This window comes from Homarus americanus, unplaced genomic scaffold (assembly GCF_018991925.1).
Source record: "Homarus americanus isolate GMGI-L3 unplaced genomic scaffold, GMGI_Hamer_2.0 scaffold29646, whole genome shotgun sequence".
NCBI classification, from domain to species: Eukaryota; Metazoa; Arthropoda; class Malacostraca; order Decapoda; family Nephropidae; genus Homarus; species Homarus americanus.
In genome coordinates this window covers 129,456-134,603 of record NW_024756701.1, presented here as the reverse complement: position 1 = coordinate 134,603, position 5,148 = coordinate 129,456, and the positions used below count along the sequence as shown (strand labels likewise).

The 5,148-nt window shown below is 44.0% G+C and overlaps 1 long non-coding RNA gene across 1 annotated transcript; it reads left to right on the top strand.

Annotated features, from left to right (window-relative positions):
• Positions 1-286: 286 nt before the first annotated feature.
• On the top strand, positions 287-4,639 carry LOC121856891. The gene is made up of 2 exons (XR_006087069.1): positions 287-452; positions 3,746-4,639. It is a non-coding gene; the product is annotated as an uncharacterized LOC121856891 (long non-coding RNA).
• Positions 4,640-5,148: the final 509 nt, after the last annotated feature.

Below are 5,148 nucleotides of genomic sequence, written 5' to 3'. Positions count from 1 at the left end.
TAGTGACGTGATGGGTTTGACGGTGAAGTAGAGACGAGGATGTAAAGTAGTAGTGAAGATGTAGGTGAGGCAGCTGTGTGGGAAGACGTTACTCGTAGGACTGTATAGCAGGTCCTGGCCCCTGCGCCTACACGGCTCGAGGTCAGCGACGGACTGTAGGAGGTGGTGTGTGTTATCCGGGGACGGTGATGGTGGTGGATGACGCAGGCGCAGCAGGAGGAGGTGAGCGGGGCGGCGGCGGTGGTGGGGGGTGAGGCAGCAGACGGGAGTCAGTCGGCCACACACAGCCACAGTAGCACAGCCTCGCGCCGCCCTGTACCTGAGCCATACTGTATACCTCAACTGTGGCGCCAACACTCAGATAGAACACCTTGTGGCCCCGGGGACTGATGGTGTTGTGTTGTACCTCAGGAGAGCTGCCGTGTGAACTGTGTATAGTGTTGGGATGATCGGTGTGAAGAAACTGTGTTTAGTATGAATATATGACAGATAATTACCTCAATTATTATATATACATTATGTACACATACAGCCTACGTGTGTATATATATATATATATATATATATATATATATATATATATATATATATATATATATACAGTATACTGTATTAGGCGTAATGTATGATATATTGCCGAAGAATAGTTTTATATTTGTCATTGTGCAGGACATGAAATATACGTTAAGTTTCGGAGAGTGTAGAGTGAACTATAGAAACTTTGTGTCAACCAAAGGAACTTGAAAGCATCTTCCACACACACACACACACACATATATATATATATATATATATATATATATATATATATATATATATATATATATATATATATATATATATGTGTTTGTGTTGTGTATGTGGGTACAATAACAGCCCGGGAACAGTGTACAGTACATCAGCCGCTGTACTCAGGGACAACAACGCCGTTGATCACAAACTTCACCAGATTTTTCTCGGTTAACATTTCATTCAGTTTCACGGTCGCGTTAAGATGCGAGCCAGGCTAGTGGACGATACACATCATATGCGTTGTACTCCCTTGCTCTCACCCTCTCACCCTCTCACCCTCCTCCCTGCCACACTTTCTCCCTTCCTGGCTGAGCCTCTCTCCCTCCCTGCAGTTACCAGAGTAATGTATTCTGTTAATGTGTAGTTGCTGGTGACTAGCGTGTAAACTAATCCATAGGGCGCACGTAAACCCTTGTGTGTACTGAATAAAATCGTCCAGTGTTAGACCAATAAAACATTAAAGTGTCGTCCTGTAGTGAAGGGGTTAAGGCACATAGTTTATTAAAACGTAGAAGGACATCACAACACCATCAGCCTCCCTGCCCGACTCTCTCCCTCCCTCCCTCCTTCCCTGTGTAGTTCCTTAGTTCCTCCCCTTGTCTGCTGGCTTCTTGGTGGTGTTCTCCTTCCCTCCCTGTATCACATCTTAATTAATTGTCTTCCTTCCTGTCTGTCTGTGTGTTGGGATTCCTTCCTAGTTTTTACCTGAAATTTCCGCCTTGCGTACCTTATGAACGTCTCCCTGTGTGGTAACTGGATTTCCTCCCTGTCAACCATTTAATCTCCTCCCTTAGTGTTGTTTTCATTATTTCCCTGCGTATCATCACCTTTTTCTCTCCCTGTCTGGTCATTGATACACTCCCTTCCCGGTCTCTTGCCTTTCTACCTACCCAAATATTTCTTCCTTGTCCTTTCCTTCATCTTCTCCATATTTACCATCTTTCCTCCCAAACCCCGACTCTTGATTTTCTCCCTGCCAGACTATTTTGGTCCCCAACTTACGTGTCATTTTTTCCCCGCCTGACACTATCTTTCCCTGCCTTCATCTTGATTTTATCCCAACTTACCATCTTGAAGAATTTCCCCCCCCCCCTGTATGTCATGTTGATTTTCTCCGTGTGTGTGTGTGTGTGTGTTTCATTTCAATTCTTCCCCTGCCTACCTCTACCTCCCTACCACCCATCCACCCACCCTCCCTACCACCCATACCTCCCTACCACCCATCCATCCACCCTCCCTGCCACCCATACCTCCTTTACCACCATCCACACCCTCCCTGCCACCCATACCTCCTACCACCCATCCACCCACCCTCCCTGCCACCCATACCTCCCTACCACCCATCCACACACCCTCCCACCACCCATACCTCCCACACCCATCCACCCACCCCTCCCTACCCACCTCCCCACCATCCACCCACCCTCCACCTCCACCACCCATCCCACACCCTCCCTGCCACCCCTACCCATACCTCCCTACCACCCATCCACCCACCCTCCCTGCCACCCATTTCTCTTCTCTCTATTATTATCTGTTGTTGTTTTTCTCTGCATAATAGTCAATGATTCCAACTACTGCCCCGATTGCTTAATCAATTGCCTACCTGACCTACCCCGTGTGGTTCGGTCTGTGTGTGTCGATCTCAATCTGTCTGCTTATCTGCTTCAGTGGTTTCCTGCTTGTCTGCTTAAAAATAATTCTGATACCCTACTTACCTATCTGATTGTATTTGTTTTAGTTTTCTACCTACTCGACTAGTTTTAATTTTTTTCTGCTTACCTGCTGAGTGGTTTCTGATTTCCTGCTTGCCTGCTCATGCGGTTTCTGATTTCCTTACCTGATCGACTGCTTCTGATTTCCTTCCTGCTTACTTTACTTATTTCTAATTTCCCTTCGGCTATTATTTCCCATCTTCCTCAGTACCCTGTGCTTGTTTGCTTGCTACCTTCCCACCTGTCACATTCATACACTCCTGCCTGCCTGCCTGCTTCCTCGTGGTACTTGACGGCTATTACCTCCTACTAGTGCTTGCCTTCTGCTTGTTCCCTCCTTCTAGTGCTTGCCTTCTGCTTGTTCCCTCCTCCCTGTTTTGTTTACTCTCCTCTCCTTTTATTTTGCATGCTTTTGTTCCTTATAACTCTTTGTTTATTAACTTTTTATTTATTTATTGCTTGTGTACTTCTCTCCCTCCGTGCTGTTTATCTATTCTTCTATGCTAAAATTATCTACGTTCTTCTCTGTTTCTCTTATTTCTCCAGGTTTTTCTTTCTTCTATCTTATCTAAATTACTTTTCCTTCTCTGCTCCTCGGTAGTGTTATTGCTTGCTTGCATTCCTCTCTTCCTCGTTGCTTTCCCCTTTGCTTTTATAATTATCTCTATCTTTCCTTCCTTCCTTCCTTCCTTCCCTTGTTCTTTATCCTGGATATTTTACTCCCTCTTTCAGATGTTTAGTTTTTTACATTCATTTGTCGTTCCCTTACCATCTCTCTCTCTCTCTCTACCTATCGCCTCTCACGTCTGGCTTCTCCCTCTATCCCTCACAATGCTCGACTACTCTAGGTTCCTCCTCTCTCCTCCCATTCCCCCTGTTGTTTCGTTTTTTCTCTCTTCACTTTCCCCACTACATTCTTTAGCCACTAGACTTCATGCTCGACTTCCAAGAAGATTATTCTCCCCTAATTGACTTATCACATGTCCGAACCAAAGCTTAATTATATACCATTAAGTCTTGTGTGCAGTACGCCAAATTAGCGGAGTTTCTTTACAGGCCATAGGATAGGGGTGGGTTTACTCGTATTGTCAATTAAACAGTAGGTGATTTAAATAAGGATAATTACAACGAGGGATAAATAATATTATCCTTATTATATGGAGGGGGTCGGGGATGAAGTGATATGTCTATGTTAGTGGAAAAACAAAACAAATACTTATTGTGATTCTCCTACACAGGTTCACTTAAAATGGACTCGATTTGTCCAGCTTTCAGTATGGCTAGTACGTCCCTCAACTCGGTGTGACCTCCATCAGCCAGCTCTTGACTGCGTTATGCGCGATGTGAAGTGTTGACGCAGAGTGTACGTGTGTGTTTGCTTGTCTTAGTGGAGTGAACACATTGACTTGAATCCTCTACCCATTACATATACCTGCATATATATCTTAACAAACATAATAGAAATATATAAACGACTGGATGGGATAGTTTTGTGATTTTTTTTTTTTACTTGGGAAAAAACGAGGTAAAACAGATTATAACTGTTTGTGAATTGTATTAAAAAGACACTCGGCCATTGTAATTCTTTTTTCTTTTCTTTTTACAGTTAAATGAAAGGCCACAACATACAGTGACAGGAAAGTGAGGTGTTGGGGAAAATTCATGACAAGTCTGTAAACATATGATCTGTCGGCTCTTAGTGACAAGAACAGTGCCATCCTTTAGCGGCGAAAACAGTGCCATCCTTTAGCGGCGAAAACAGTGCCTATCCCTTTAGTAACACTGAAAAGAACAGTGAACAGTGACTATCTGTTAGCGCAGTGACAAGAACAATGAACAGTGTTTATCTGTTAGCGCAGTGACAAGAACAATGAACAGTATCTAGCCGTTAGCGCAGTGAGAAAAAAACCCGGTAAACAGTACATATCCGTAAGCACAAGAGACGAGACTAGTGCCATTAATTTAGATCAATAATAAAAAAAACACTCCCATCCCTTAGTGCCAGTAACAGTGCCTAGCCGTGATCACCATAAAGGCTAACCAGCGCCTATACCTATCCATTAGCTCCCAGTGACAACATCAGCGTCACTCCTAAGTGTTAGTGACGTGAACAATATAATTTGTTTTTTTTTTGTCTATTTATCCCCATGAGAAAAAAAAAGTAAGGAAGATTGAGGACTCGAGACTGTGGACGCAGGTGGTAAGAATACTGTATCAAGGACCTGGTTGGTTTTAAACAGGGTACCGTCAGTAATGGTTGTGTGAGCGCCCGAGTCAGGCCCTCAACAACCTCCTCTTGTACTACCACCACCACCGCCGCCTCCTCCTTCGTCGTCATGCACACCCACCACCGCCCCCCAGGCCGTCCCCTTCTCCTCCTCCTCCTGCTCCTGCTCCTGTTGACCCTCCACCATGGTGAGTATTGATCTCTTCTCTCCTGCTTCCTCACTATGGCTGGATTTGTGATTTTATTTTTTTTTAAGGGGTGAGTTTTGGTTCATCTGTAATGATCAGTTTAGTGGGAATGTACCTTAGGAAAAATATACGAAGTGGAGAGAAAATTTTGTATGAAACTCAAGAGAAATGTTGTATCTGTGTCTTGAATTTTGTGTTTTTGATGAATTATTACGTAAAGAATCAG